The sequence below is a fragment of the Urocitellus parryii genome, chromosome 7, assembly GCF_045843805.1.
Source record: "Urocitellus parryii isolate mUroPar1 chromosome 7, mUroPar1.hap1, whole genome shotgun sequence".
In the NCBI taxonomy this organism is placed as follows: domain Eukaryota; kingdom Metazoa; phylum Chordata; class Mammalia; order Rodentia; family Sciuridae; genus Urocitellus; species Urocitellus parryii.
Window position 1 is genome coordinate 23,487,567 of NC_135537.1, and position 17,299 is coordinate 23,504,865.

Below are 17,299 nucleotides of genomic sequence, written 5' to 3' on the forward strand. Positions count from 1 at the left end.
CATTTTTAATTTATCTTTAATAAGTTCAAAATTTTCAATTATTTTGCCTGAAAATGCATGATTTTGGCAGATGCTTATATGTAAAAATAAAGTCAAATTTCTCTAAAATGTTAACATTTTTATAGTGAAACTCAAAATGTTTTTATATGTATGGTTAAAGAAATAAGCTAATAAAGGTGCCTATTTGTATGCATAGCTGCTAATTAATGTTTCCTTTAGACAGAAAGTTGTACATAAATGTGTACATATTGATATGTATTTAGAATAGGCAAGCCTGTGTAAATAAATCTATTTAACCATATGCTAAGCAATCAATGCATATCGTTTTCTAAATACTAAAAAAAGAAAATATCCTGTAACCAGTATTTTAAGGACCTAGAAACATTGTTCTTTTACTCCCAGATCATAAAGCTGAAGGGTCAGCCACCTTCTATCATTGGATCCTGTATCCATATTGTCTTCATTGAACTTCTATACATTATAAAAATTGCAAAGGTTTGGGATTTGACTTTTCCTATCTTGCAGAATATTTTTGAAATGGAGACTTTGAAGCATATAAAGTTTAACATCATGAAAATGAGCGTATTTACTACTAAAAACTTAACTTGATTTAGAATCAAGTTTTCTTCTCCAATTTGAAAACAAACCTGTCGCCTGATTTTATAGTAGCTTGTCTAAGTTTAAAGTTCTAAAATAAAATAATCTTTAGAGATCCTCATGTCACTCTGACAGAACAATGTAGAATTCAGGTTTTGTCACAGATCTGCCCCATATGTTATTTCTTTCAAAGATTTCTACTTTAGGAAATTTCCAGTTGCCACAGTAAAAGAAAATCTAATTAATACACTAATTAACATTATTAGGACTTTTAATTATTAATAACCAAAATGCTAAAAATAGACTTTTGTTATTCTTGTGAATACTGCTCTTTGGTTTTAGAATATGAACAAGGGTATATTCACTGCTTAGGAAAGATGTCGTAATGTTAGACAAAAAATAAGCATAACTATTCGACTTTTTTTTCCAACTTTTCTATCAAGAAGTATGATCTTAGGTTAGAACAAACATCGTTAAGAGGGAATTGAATTCCAGAACAGATGAGGAGATAGTAGAAAGTACCTAGCACTTCAGATGAGTTCAAGCCTCCTTATGAATAATATCCCATGGTGCTGAAAGAACTTGCAGAAGAGATGATGAAACCACTGTCGGTAATCTTTAAGAAATCGTGGACAACAGGGAGAAAGGTGCCAAGAGACTGGAGACGTGAAAATATCCCAATTCTCTAAAAGGGGAAAAAGCGAATTACATCAACTGCATGCTAGCAAAGCTGTCAACATTCAGTCTAATCCAAGACTATGTTATCAAATAGAGGGTTATATGTCCTTGGGGGCGGGGGATCCAATAATTACTGGAAATCGTCAAAGGAGACCTAAAAGCAAATATTGCCAAACTAACCTCATTTCTGGTTGTCATTATTAATCACTATTAATTAAAGTGATTGTCAGAAATCATAACATGAACATAAAGCAATATGGCATTTTAGGTGAAAAATTTATTTACTAGTTGAGAATAAATGAAAGTGTACATATCAAGAGGCACGTGAAAATAGCTTGTGATTTTTAATTGTCAATATGCCTGATGTTAACTCATTGTGTGACAAGTGTGATAAAATGATGGCCGTGTGTTGGAGGTCTATATGACAACCGTGTGCTGAAGGTCTGTTCATTCCAAGTGGAAGAAAACATTATGAACATGGCACCTACACTGATCAGAACTCATCTGGTCATTTGTTTCCAGTTTCAGGGGCACCATTTAACAAAGATATTGTCAAACTGGAACCTGTCCAAAGATGACCCAGGCTGATGAAGGGTGCTCAATGTGGCAAAATACTGAGGGATTTAGGTTAGACCAAGAGGTAAACAGTCTTTGGTGATAAAGGAGAAGTACATAGTAGAAAGGAGAATGCTTTGAGCAGGTCCGGAGGCGATAGCCAGGAACAATTGGTGGATGTTGAAGGAAACCAGGGAAGAGATTTCTTTCGATTAGAAATACCAAAAAACGAATCTGCCTATCTTATGAAGCAATCATTTTCCTGTCACTGGGAGTATTCAGGCAGAGACTGAATAGAACAAAGGATTTCTACATTGCTTGGGCAATTGGTCAAGTTTTTAAGTTCCTTTCAATTCTATGATTATTTGATTCTAAGTATTTCTAACAACCACTTGGTATTCTTTGAATGCCAAAAAAAGTAAAAGAAAAAAAGAACAAAACATCTTGAACAGTCTCAAATATTTAGAAAAAGTATCAAATATAGTAGTTTTCATTTCCATGAAGATATGCATTCAGATGTCACTATAAAATATATCTCAGCAAAAGCTTTATTTTAGCCTTCTTCTTTGGCATAGCCACATTTATGTAATCTTTATAAGGAAAATATATATATATATATATCCATTTTATCTGATTTGTTATTATAAAAGAAACATGTTTAAATAGTATACTCACGCAGGCTCCGCATCGTTTTCTTTTTACTGATTTAGTTAAATATAGATTGCAAGACTCAGAAATGAGCAATTGGTTGCTGATTCTCAGAGCCTCTTTGCTAAAAATTTATTACTGAGAAAGTAAAGGCTCACAACCAAAGAAGGCTCTTACATCCACAGCTTCTGATTATATCCAGGGCTCCTGATAAAATGAAAAATACAACTATGTTACTCCCATTTTGCAGGAGCTACTGAAATTCACCCTGTGGTAAGATGTGGCCTCACAAGTAGCATAGCTATAGATGTTTTGGACCTGAAATTCAGGAAATATATGTCAGTCCAAGATGAAACCTTTACAATGCATTTTCAAATCAATGAACGTGCCCCCAAAAGGAAGCCTCTAAAATGGAGTCCTCCCTTGCAAAGTGCTAGTATCTTGCACATTTCACTGGGAATAGTGAGTATGAAAATACAGAGAAAATCAATTTTAATGGTTCAAAAGATGTAAAGACTTTCCTTCAAAAGTAAAGAGAAAGCAGTTGTATTGCGTGTTTCAGATCTTGCTCACTATACCATAAGTACATAAGTATTTAATAAATGCAACTACAGATTGATAACATCAAGAACTATCTTTGAACATATGCAAAATATAAGAGATTTAGCTAACATGACTTTTATGTATTCATTATATTAATTTCAATGCTTGCTGAAGTTGTCTAGGTAATTTAATCACCTTAATGAAGGATTGCACTCTAGACAAATGTTATTATAAGCAGTTGATTAAAAAATAATAATAACATGCTACAGAAAACTTTACTTATAATACATCTCACTACAACAGAGAATCAGACTTGTAAAGGTAAATCATGGCCCATCTACCCATTCTAATCCCAGACCCATGAGAAATATGTATAGAAGGAAAAAAAATACGTACCTCTGTAGCCCCTTGTAGCTATAACTATTGAATCCCATATTCAACACTGTAAAGGATTTCGTGGTATTTCAAAAATGAGAAGAGTTACTGCAAATATAATTCTTTGATTAAAGTATTCAAATGATATGAACAGGAAAAATATACTTAAGATCTAAAGACTCAGAAAATGGCATAATAGCATAAGAGCAAATTAGTTTTAGGAAAAACATAGCATTGCTCAAAAGAATTCTAAATGAGAGAAAACATAAGGTAATGCATTCATATTTCAGTAAAGCATTAATTTTCCTTCCCAAATAACACTTGCTGAATTAGTTAACCAGCAAGGAAAATCATATGGGAGAAAAAGAGGCCAAAATAAAAAAAAAAAAGAAAGCTAAGTTACAGTATATTTTGTTTTATAAATATATTTAAAGGAGATTACAAGTTTATTTTCCTTGAGTTTCTTAAGAATTGGAGAAGGGCATCTATTTTAATGCAGTTTGCAGATGGATGCCAACATTATTTTAAATTGTCAATACGAAGAAACATGCTAAAATGTGAACATGCTGAAAGAACTGGAAATGGTTGCAGAAATAATGAAGTAAATCAAACAAGAGTATCAATGGAAAATAACTGAAAATATATTATTCTGTGATGAACCTGAAAGCTACTTAGGAACTGTCATAGATCATTGGTTCCCTTTCTTGTGTCACGACCCAGATTAAGATTGCTGAGGGTCTGTAGAAAGGACAGGAAAGATCCTCAGGGGGAAATATGTTCCCTGCCTCCTGAATAAACACAGAAAGGTACAGCGGAAGGCGTATTTTGGTCCTCTATTCCAAAGCCCCAGAGAAAAGGAAAGAGTAAGGACAAAAATCAGGGTGCTGAGGAGTCTTTTCTTGGGTCACAGCATCCTGGCTGACCTCAATGTCACATGAATTATTTGCTCTGTAGGGCTTGCCAGCATCTGCAATCTTCCTGCTTACAGGAGATTTAGGGTAGTCAGTGGCTCACAAAAATGTCTTATGCAATCATTCTTATTATATACTAATTTCAATAAAGCACAGAGGGGTAACTCTTTTGGTCTGGCTAGTAAAGATGTAAAAATGAACAATTTATAGCCTTCATGATAGGACAGTGAGAAGGGCAGTAGAAAATAGTGGCTTCAAAAACAAAAATGCTGAAGTCCAAAAAGGAAGTAGTGTCTTCCACCATCCTCCTGCCCAGGATTTAACTGAGGCAATCTGGAGCAATTTTGATTCTTCAAACTGAGAGTCAAAAAACAATTAAAATAGTAAAGAAGATTCAAGGATACACTGAAGGAGAAAAATGTGTCCTTCAAGTTAGAAGAGATCGCAAAAATCACTCTGCAAGGGGAAACTCTTAGAGTAAACTTTACTCTAAATTAAAAAATTAGCTCGAGTATAGAGAACTATTCCTAAAATGAATATGCAAGATTGCATAGAGATTTTGTAAATGACCAAATACTAATTTTTTCATAAGATGTAGTTTAATGAGCTACTTAGCTTAGATAGTAACCTGGTACTACCAGACTTCAGGAATTAAATCACATTACCAGTTGGCAGTTTTAGTAACTAAGATTTCTATTCTATTTACATTAAAGAGAGATTCAATTTTACCCTGATAACTTCCAACTTTGAAGTTTCGTTTTGTGTACATACTGCTAACTTACAGACCCTCTCAGGTTTGCACACTGTAATCAGCCGTTGCACCATTCAACATCCTTTTCCTAGAACAATAAAAAACTCTCTCCATACCTTTTCAACTTGTCACGTTTTCAGTGCATTATAGAATTTAAACAGGCTTTGAAGATGAAAAAGACTATACACAATGCTTAAGTGTTACTATTATTATGATGATGATGATATGGTCTACAAGATGTACAAGGGCATTTTGGGATGAATGTATTATGAGTCACAAAGTTGCAACTGAAGACAGCTGTTTGATTGCTACTTGAGAGAGTAGAGTTGAACAAGCCTGAATATGGATGATCTCATTTGGCTTTATAAAACTAAACAGAGCACAGTCAGTTAGTTAGATAATATATCTCCAAGGGAAAGAAGAGTTAGTGTAATTTATCTCTCTGTTATAGTATATATCATGCTCTTGGTTATAAACTCCAGATAGAATTTCTGCTTCTAAAGGTCAGATTATCTTTAGCATGGTGACCTCACTCTTTGGTCATAACCTGTAAGCATGCATTCCTATTATTACTATGTTAGTTTTAGTTATATTAATCACTTTCTTATTTTCTTTGTATATCCCTCTACTGTAGAATCATCTCTGTTATTGATTTACCTTTGCCATTTTTTCCTCCCTTAAGAATCATGAAAAATTACTTAGAACATCATCTTGTATTTACGTGCTACCATGTTGCTACTGTAAAAGATGGAGGAAAAATGTAAGCTGGAAACCTACAACCCACCTAATGATTCTAGACACAAAGAAATAAAAAGTTAGACACTTACATAAGATTACAGAGCAAGAAATGTCAAGGGTATTTTGTAGTTAATTACCAAATGAGTCACATGGCCCAAGAGGACTGTAGAGTTAAGCATGGAGTCTGTTACATTGTGTTGGCCTGGACTATAAAGGTTGCAATAACAAAATGGGACTTTTTCAAAGTCACATGGAAAGAAAGAATCAGGTATGATGTTAAAGATTAGGAGAATGCTGTGAGGAAGGGGTGGAAAAGAAGAAGGGTTTTTTTTTTTTTTTTTTTTGATTCCTCTGGTTGAAATAAAAAGTCCATGAGGAGGTTCTGAGAGTCTGGGTCGAAAGATTGCTGGGGAAGATTTGGGGGCACTTGTGCAGTGTCCAGGTACTATGATGAAACTGCATCCTTAATGCTAAGAGAACAGATTCCATGTATCGCATTTGATTTATTGATTGACAAGCAGATTCATCTATAGTGGATGTCCTGAGATTTATATTGACAAAAAAATATGAATTGGCTCTGGGGAAAAACTTCTAAGATATAGGTAGAGAGTGCTAAGAATGTGCAGAACTCTCACTAGTTATTTTATCTCTGAGTTAAGCACTGTGGAGTCACTGAGGATTTTGATACAGGGGAGCAAATGACTAAAGTATTTGAAAATTTTCTTATGTACATAAATGACATCATAGAAAGAAGACAGTAAGGCAAACCTATTAGGTATAAGATAAGGTATTTTAATAAGGAGAAGTGGTAAGAGGGGAGGAAAATGGTGGAACTAAATGACATGACAAAAAAAAAATCAAGAAGACCCAATGACTCACAGCACATTTGGGACACATGCGAGGATGGGTCAAAGATGAATGCGTGGTTTTGAGCTTGGGGGACTGAGAAGGTTTATCTTGAGAAATGTGTTTTGTCACCAAATACAGAGTCTTGTCAGCCTCACAGAATCTGGATCTGTGGAAGCTGGGTCAAGGAGCCAGATGAATAGTCTAGAATGAGTAATAGCCCAAAATGGCGTGGGAGAGAGGAAGCCTTGATTGGCCCACTTGAAGAAAAGAAACCATATCCAAGTTAATGTTAAATGATTCATTGAAATTGTTGATGGTATTTGGCTGATGATTTTTTTTTTTTGGATACATGATTTTAAGTGACTTTGCAAAAATAGAGAGAAAATGCATCATATTATCTTGACCAAAATTCATTATAAAGGGTTGAGGATATAAATCCCTAGAAGACAGAGACAACTGACTACATCTTTGATAATAAATAATACAGAAATGGAAGCTCTGTGAAAATTTATAAATTAGTGTTTTCCCCTCCCAAAAGGAAACTATTCATTTGATCTTTGTCCAGAAATGATCTGATGGACTATGTGAAAATGAAGTCTTTCATTATAGGATCACAGAGTGCTTTAAAATATAGGCTTGCAGATCAGTAAGGTTTTTCACTAGGATGTGACACTTTGAGTGGTATTTAAGCTAAGTTAGGTACCAAACTATGGCATTAGGGAATGCCGCATCATTGTATCAATGAAATATTGGCCATGGATATTCACCAAGAACAGTGAAAATAACCCTACCTCCTCAAAAATTGTTATTGGTTGTGTCCTTTAGATTCAAGCTTTGTCTTAAATAAGAACATCCAGGATACAGACAAATTAGTAAGCCATGTAATTTTTTTTCCTATAGAAATATTTTTAAAGGCTTAGTCACACATTCCCATGGTATATTTAAATTAAATTGATTTGTGAGGATTTGTTTCAGGAGGAATTGTCAGGAAAGCACACATGTCAATTCATATTCTGCTTTTAATTTGCTAACTTTTTAAAGATAGCTGTCAAATATTGGAGGTAAAGATATGATGTATGACATATGAACTAAAAGTCAAATCCTGAAAGAGACACCCTATTTCTCCAAATACTGAACATCTTGAAAATGGATTGAGTTGATATGACATAATCTAACCTACAAATGAATGAGGAAAATACCATAGCATAGAAGCTAGAATTTCAATGTTACTATTTTTTTAAAAACTAACTGTGAACTTGACAATGTTACTAAATATCTTTGGGTTTCCATCTCCTTGGCCATAAAACAAAGAGAGTAAGCTAGATGTTCTTGCAACACTAAATTCTGCAAAGTTTTATCACTTGGGATGGAGGTGACTGAGTAGGCCCAAAAGAAAGTCATGAACTTTGGTTCTGAACCTTAACTCCACACACACACACACACACACACACACACACACACACACACAAAATCCGGAGCTACTAGATGACTTTGTTATGTTTCTACATTCTCACATTGGCTGTCACATATAAGGGAAAAAAATCTGAGAGGAATAGTAAATGTCAACATGATTATAGATCCCTAGCAGCCCTGGAGGATCAAGGTTAGCTACTTCAGAAGGTATAAAATTATATATCCCTGCCCATTTCCTCCAAGTCTCTTCAAAATAGTCCTGGTTCCCATGGGCACTTTCATGCCCTGCTGGTAAAGATATAATCAGTATTTTATTTCAGGAGATGATTTGGGCAATACAAATCACAGCATAGAATGTATACATCTGTATTCTAACAATGCCCCTTCTATGAATTTGTCCTAAGGAGATAACCACATAGGTGGGAAAAGCTTTAATTCAGGAATGTCCATGACAGCCAAGCTTACAATTGAGAAAAATTTGAAACATTCTAAAGCTTAAAAGATGAGCTCCCTGAATAGGCATTAATAATAATGATGTATATGGAATGAAAAGGAAGTCAATACATATTATCATTTATATAAAATTATATACATATCATTTATCTCTGTAAGTGTGAATGCACTGGTAGGATTTCATATTTTTAGTTCATTTTTATTTATTTATTTTTATTTGGAACTTTGCTAGAGTGAGTCATTTTTTTTAAAAAAAATCAATATGTTTAAATACTTCAAAAATAATGCCCTGATTAAAGAAGCGTGGGTCCTGATGAGCTGAAAGTGATCCCAGCCCACCTGGACAACAGCTATTCCAGTGGTGAGCCTCTTTTCATGTTAAAAACTTGGAATGATTTTTTTTGTTGTTGTTTTAGAACTATTTTTAGTATCAGGATTCAGTGTCTGGTACTGTGCTTAACAATTTTTTTAGTCCTTATGACCGATTCCTGAAATTAGATAACTTTCATGTCTTACTATGATATTGTCCTAGCTTTGAACAAATTTTGTTATTAAGATTTTTGAAGCTATTATAATTTACCCTTCCTGGAACATCTCTGAAGTGCTTTTTTTTTCCTCTCCAAAATTTGAACCCAGTCCTTATTTTCTGGATCCTTATAAGGTATAAATAAAAGCTTCCCCTTGCAGAAGTGTGAGATGTGTGCTTTCTCAGTGTCCTTTGACTTCAGGCACAGCCTCCACCATCAGACACTCCAGTTCTCATCTCTCACAGAGGACGACTAATGCAAGGCAAAGTAAGGAAGAACAGTCTTTCTTCAAGGAAGGAATAACGATGGTGGCTGCATGGGCACATTGCTGGGGCCAAAGGTGCTAAATGTGTAAAGGTGACATCATGAACTCAGTGGTGGCAGTGGTCATTTCTTTATCAGTCTGCTTTTGAAGATAGTCCAGGACATTGTTTCTAGAAGCTAAGCTTTGAGTTGAGTTTTTAGCTTTTCACTGACTGAGTTACCATATACACATCTAATCCACTTACTTTCATCTTAGTCATCTGGTCAGCTTGCAACCAAAAATTCTGCCAGATACACTCATGCTCCTCAGCTTCCTGCCACCCAAAGGACACTCATACCTGCATCTTTGCCATTTCTCGGATACCTTGGAGGATGTGCACCCTCCTTTAGCCAAGGAGGAGGGCATGCTGTAGATACCATCTGCCACAGGCTTCTCACATTATGTCTTCTCTCATCTGCTTCATCAAGCTTTCCCTTTCCCTGGCTCGTTCCTTTCTGCATATAGACGTGTCCATGCCTCTGCCGTCTTTGAAAAAGATCTCTTGTCGCACCTACACTTTCAGGCAACTCTAAGCCTCTGGCTCCTAGACTCCAGTCTAGAAGGGTGGTCTGTGCACATCATTTACACTTTCTCACCTCTGTTTGACTCCCCAACACTCTCTAGTATGCTTTCTACCCTCAATAGCCACTGGAACCTATTGTGACTCTCTACCAACTCAATAAAATGAAAACCAACAAAAATAATTCAACCTCTAACCTTTCGCTCTCTCTAAAAGTAATTTTCTTCTTGAATTGATTCATGGCTCCCAGTTCTAGGTTTCTTCCTTCACGTTAGTTGTTTTTTACATGATCTCCCTAGTTGAGAATGAATCTTTGCCTCTAAGTGACCCCTCTTGTCTCACTCCCTAGGTGCTCTTTTCTGTAATCTTTCCAAAAGTAATGTGATACATTCCCATGGCTTGAAATGCAATTTGTATACTGATGACTTGTGTGTATACATACAAATGACTTTTTACTATGAGTTCCAGACTTGGGTTTCTAACTTGACATATTTCTTGAATTGATACCACATTTGCCCCATGGAAACCTGCTTCTTCCCTCACCTTTTCAATCCAACTAAATGGCATCCTCATTACCCTATTTCCTCAATCAGAACCTGGAAGGCATCCTGAGTCCTCTTTCTCTCTTATTTCTCACAACCAGTCCATCAGGAATACCTACCAATTTTGCAAGCAAATTATCTCTCCAGATTTCTAGTTCTCTCTACCTCCTCCAGCACCACCCTAATCTCATACCACAGTATTATAATAGCCCTATAGCCACTCAGACTTCAATTACTGGATCCAGAGGCTTTTCCCTTTATGTTCTGAACTCTAGGAGGGAAGGATTCTTGTTGGTCTTGAAATTCTTGCTCTTATTCCAATACCCTTCACATAGTGGGCGTTCAATAAATCTTTGTTGAGTGTAAAACTCAGTTAACAGATTAGATTTAGATAGTAGCCAGTTGAGCACTAACTTGTACTGGAAAACTCAGCAGATGGTGAGGTGAGTTGGACTAAGATGCTTTATACTAAAATTAAAATCTCTATTATATATAACAGTTGCCAAGGAAAAAACTTGAATGGTCAAATCAAATATTCAAAGTAGGTAGACCAAGATGTACATTTGTATTAACGACATTGTAATTTATTTCATTTGCAGTTTAAATTGTTCTTGCTTAAAATAATCCAGTTCAAAGAAGTATAATGAATCAACTGATTAATTTAACAAATATTAACTGAATATCTAGTTATATTCTAGGTACCATTATCAATGCAACCATATCCAAATAGACAAAACACCTGCACTTATGAACCTTATAATTTGCTTAGGGAGACAAAAACATCAGATGAATAAATAAAATTCATAATATAACATCTAGTGATAAGAACCAAGGAGAAAAAAAAAATAAAACAGAGAGGGAGGATATCAGGTATGCAGTGGGATTTAGTATTTTAGGTTGTGGCCAGGAAAGGCCTCACTGAGGGTGGACTTCTAGGTAACTATTTGCATGAAGTGAGGGTGAGAGTGCCCTGGAATGATCCTGGGAAGAGTGCCCCAGGCTGAAGGAATAGCAGGTGAAAGCCTGTGAGGACCAAGTGTGTTTCAGGTCCAGGATGGCAATGGCTTGAGTGGTATGAAAGAGGTGAGGGTTAGTGGAAATGATCCAGAGACTGAATGGGGGTGGGGGGAGTGAGTCAGTTACAGTGAGGGCCTTGGTTTAAAGCAGAATGACATGGAAATCTCCTGGATGATGTGACATGATCGTGCTCAAGTTTAACCAGGGTTTAGAAATATGTTTCACAACATTTATCCTGTAACACCTGTTGACAGATTCCAGTATACCCCAGGTTCAGAATTTTAGAACTTGTATGAATCAGTGTCACAGGCCATATGATTTGGAGCAAGTTAATTTTGTGACTTCTGATATTTTGGGGAAAAATGAAAAAATTAAGGAAAACTCACAAAAGACAATGAATAATAAAATTTTGCTCAAAAGCAATTGAGATAATGATAGTTCTTTATTTGAGAAAAATTTTTCAGAAAATAAAAACTTTTTAGTAAATGTGTCCCTTATAATTGGCTTAGTGACTGAAAAGATAATTATTTCTAACTCGGTGACACACTTATATCACTAAATAAAATATACAGTATGAAATATCTCTGGAGCCAGGTTCCTTGAATTTCGATCCTAGCCACTCATCAGCCATGAGCCTTGAGCAAGTAACTTTTCTCTGTGTGCCTCGTTTGCTTCATCTCTAAAATGGGAATAATAATAATAGCTACCACAGAAGATTGTTCTGAGATTAAAGGGGACAACATTAATTAACATAACACTTAACATTGTATTTGACTCACTATAATTACTAATATTTAGTTACTGGTTTTAAAATTGTTAAATTTAAGAAGTGACAGTTGAGTGAGGAAATCTTTAAGGGGTCTTTCATTTCTAATGTTCTATGATTTTATTTAGATTACAGTAAACTGAGGCTATTTTCTGCCTTTCTCTTCAGTTTTATGGTTTATAAGCAATATTCTATGGAAAAATAGATACATATACAAGGAAATCAGAATGATCCAAATGTTTTATGAGTCTAATTGATCTTTCAGATTTGGGATCACATTCAAAGTATAGGTCGCCTATACTTTTAGAGACTCATTTATTGCTACATAATAGCCATATTTTCATGTGTGCTGTGTTTATGGGTAAACATGAAATAGACACTGCCAGAGTACAGAGTACAGTGAGTCAAAATGAAGTTCATCATAGGTTGGTACCTGATCACTACTAAAATCAATTAACAGAAATAACAGAAAGATCACTTGACTTTCTGTCTCCTTAGGTCTTCTTAGGTCAATAATCTTTTAGATCCCAAGGCTCATTGCAGACATAACATGTATAGTCCTCATTCGCTCACTTAGGCAAACACTGAAGTCTGAATCATTTGAAATGAATAGGTTTTGATCTGGCCCCACATCATTTTATGAACACCAATAAATTCCTACAAGATCTCCATTTCCACTTGGGGATTTGAATTCCTTGGTCATCTTCTTATGAAGCCTGTCAAATGCCAAGTTTATGAACATATGGTATGACACACATTTTGTTTCTTACTTCCTTAAGTTGATTTTGAAGGGTATTGTGCAAAATTAAAACCAGAACCATTCTATTAATATATTAATAATGCTTTGCAAAGTCAAGAACAAGTGCCGTTTAAGATTATTCAATAAAACTTCTGTTTTAACAAACAGACATCCTGGAGCTTGAGAGAGCACAGGTACTTCAAAGATGTTGCTGTTGTTCATAGCAGCTAGTAGGATTTGTCTTTTAGATATGTTCCCTGAATTTCTAGATAGTTTCTTTTTTTTTTATTGTTGGTCGTTCAAAACATTACATAGTTCTTAATACATCATATTTCACAATTTGATTCAAGTGGGTTATGAACTCCCAATTATACCCCATATACAGATTGCTGAATCACATCAGTAGATAGTTTCTTATATCTTCATGTCTTTGCCATTTGAGGGTGAATTTCATGTTGAATATTGTTAAAACTTACAGAGCCAAGTCCAGTAAGTACAATTGGTCATCAATCTGTGAAAGGTCATTTTGGATAAAAAGCATGGAAATCTATGTGTTTGAATTGTTTATATTTGGCTTGAAAAGCAAATATTAAGTTTATAATGTTTTAATTTTTTTAAGTTTTAAGTTTCATGGTGGTATAGTTCTATATATCCGTATGCACCTAATAATAAACACTAAAGGAGATTATCTTCTATTCATTGGAATGCAATTAACCCAGACTTACAAACATACAAAAGGGACATAACTGGGGAATTCAGAGGTTATGGCTGACTTGGGGTGTGACATCAGTCAGGAGTCCAAATAATATTGTGGAACCCAGGGTCTATCTTTCAATGTATAAGCTCTGCTTTCTCAGCTTTAGCTCAAATTTTCAGTGTCTGTCAAATGCCAACAGAACTACAAGAACCCCAGGTTTAGATCTCCTTAGGCTCAAGCACAATGGAAAAAAAGACACAGATTTCCTTGCCTGCTGTCCTTACCAAGGTTTTCTTGTCTCCAACTCTGTTAAGGTCCTGAACCTAATGCTCTAATAGACAAGGCAAGAGTCTGATTCTTGCTTTTCTTGCAGTGGACCACCCTTATGTATTAAAAACAAAGGCTATTCTCTCTCCAGAGGGAAATCAGTAGGCTACCACCATGGAAGAAACAACGAATGTTGAGCTGGTGAAGAACTAGTAAGTGTTCACCTCAGGTAGACAGACAGACATATACACACATGTAATTGCATGGTTTAGTGTCAAATCAAACCCTCTGTTCAGGTACCAATTTTGCTACCAGAATGAAAATGTAGTATAGTGGGATTTAGACCTTGACCCACCTGACTGCATTTGTGACCTTGACTGTGTTCTTGCATATGTCCAGCTTCTTCATAAAACGAAGATAAGAGTAATATGTATCTCATGGAGTGTTTAAGATTCAATGAATTAATACATGTTAAATACTTAGAACAGAGCTTGGCACATAGCAAGCACTGTGTGAACAGTAATCTTAGTATTACTTGGATGAGTCTCTGAACATTGCAGTCATTCACTGTTAGCCTTCAGATTCTTTATTTTTAAAATTAGAGGAAGAGTCCACGTTACAATAAAGTCAATGTTCCATAATCTTATGCTTTCATAAGCATTTGGATGATTCACATCCTCTAAGATAGTCTTTCCTATGCAGACTTTGAAGCCGGAGTCCTGCAGCACAGCATGAAGAAGCTAAATTTCACCATGACCTCAGTTGAAATTATATAACTTTCCTCTTATGCTTTGCTTTCCTCTTATGAACAAGGAGAGAAACCCACTGCCAAAAATGTGACTTACACATACATATTCGTTAGAGTAGCTTAATAAAGCAGAATGATCTTCAGCCTTGACCTCTGCTCTGTCAATAAGAGTATCATGTTGGATATGTGATGAGCCTTGGAGCAAGATATTAATTTTTGTTTAATGATATTATAAGTCATAGTGCAATGTCCTACTAAACAGTGCATGCTACATAGTGGAGCAGGACATAGAGTTATCCACTATCACCAATTCTGTGACCATATTTACAATGTATTCCATATAATAATCTGTATAAATTTTTTCAGATGCATCTCACAGATTGTTTCTGCATGGCTATTTCATGTTCATTTTTCAGTTTGTGATCTAAGTTCAAATTACCTTTATTCACTTAAAATAAGGTCAAGATATGAAGTGGCATATCTTTTTAAATCCTAAATAAAATAAGATTTTATATTTGGTACCTTCAATTTGTGCTAGGACTTTACTTGTTAGATTCTAATATAGCAATTGGAAATTCTTGCCATTATTAAAGCAATAGTTGCACACTTTATGTACCTGTGACTGGGACAGCTAATAGGAGATGCATTTTTATTATGTTCCCTGGTTGAAAAGATGTCAATATACATGTGAGATGTGTGCGGATATGTACTGTGCCATGACATAGTTATGTATCTTAAAACTAGTTTTATGATTGGAGATGAGTGTTTCAAGGATTTTGTTCAGGACTCCTTTTTCGAAAAGGAGTTCAAGAAGATTGTGAATAGATTAAGTCGTACTATCTAAAACCTAAATCTAAGGCTGTGGAAATAGAAAAAAGGTAATCAATATTATATTTAATAAAGAGATAATGAAATGATTGTTTAGTGGTCATGTATGGTCAATGGTGTGCTTCTTATCTGAAAACCTCAGGTATCATTGGGAGGGAAGAAAAATACAGTTAGAATTCTCAGATTTTACCAATCTCTAATTTGTGAATTTCTTGAGGCTCAAGAAATTCCCCTTATTCCCAGGCGTCTTACCTTGTTTATCTTGCTGACTCTAATTAGCTTTGAACTATGAGTGTCCGTGCTTCTCTTTCCAGACAGAGCTATCTCCAGAGTCTAGACTAGAGCCAATCGGAACAATTGCCCAGGGCTCTGCTCTGCTGGGGAAACCCAGCAGCTGGGACTGTTAATATAAGTTTGTGGATGCTGTCTATGGAGTGAGAATGAGGGGAATAGAGTTGATAAAATAGAGCACAATTGCTGAAACACAATTAGCATAGATTTTAGAGCATCCTCCACCTCCAACTTTTTCAACCCCATGAAAAAGTAGTAACTCCAGTGCCCTATGTGTCGTGAACCACTGTTAATGAATTATCCCACATTGTTTGAACATGAATTCTTGCCTTCATGCATCCATTCAACTGACATTTATTAAAGTCTAACTCAGTATCTTCACATTTAATATTCGTCATAGTCAAAAGACCACTCTTTCTTATACTTCAGTGCATGCAAAGATCATATGACCTGCTTATTAAAATTGCATTTTCAGAACCCCACCTCTATTAGAGATGCACATTCAGTAGTAGGCGAGGCCCATACATCTGCATTTTTAAAAAGCATCCAAAACAGTTTACAAAGCACTTAATTGGGTCATAAACTCTACAACTTAGAGGCCATGACAGCTCATTTACCACTGGGGTACACAAACCATGATAGTTACTCAATGTGCAATCATTTAGCTTTACAGAATTATAAAGAATATATTAGAGTCTATGGTACAAAGTTGTTTTTACTACAAGGAATATCAGTCAGGGTCCAAGAAGATAACACAAGGAATACTCAAACGAATAACTAAAGAGAGCTCTATAAGGCATGTGCACAGTTAAGGGAGGGAGACACATCCAAGGCCTAGCCATAGCAAGAAGGACCTGCAATCTTTAGGATGAAGTTCACAAAGGAGGGACTAATTACTAGAACCCCAGGATTAGTCACTTCAGATGGGATGACGGGGGGAGTCAGGGGATAAGCACACCACTTGTCTCTCTTTCTGTACTCTGGTATAATGATGTCATTGGCCAAACTCAAACAGAATCTGATAGCAAGGAAGCCTAGGCTATGCAGTATGTCTCCTCTCATGGCACAGAGCTGAAGGAAAATGTGAAGTGTCCTTTCCTTCCAGAAGCCAACAGTCTATGTCTTCCAATCACTGTCCTGGAATCTATTTAGGAACAAAGTTTAGAGTGAGACTAATAACTACTACTTATTATTTGATCTCTTAGCTATGTCTATAACAATCCTTTCAAATAGTGTAGGTGCACAAAGGATAAGTCAATTGTGAGAACACCAAGATAGAATTTTAACTACATAGAATTTTTTATAACTAGGTGATTGCACACTCCAAGATGCGCACATGTATACTCACATGAACACATGTTCACTTGTGTATTTCCATTGGATTCACAGGACATTACAAAGCATGATCCTTGCTGGAATCCAGACACTTGGATGTACACCATTAATCATCATATGAGCTTTTGATAATTTCAGCTGTAAAACTTAATAGCAATCAATGGACTGACATGCTAAAATGATTTAGTCTTTTGACGTTAAGCAGCA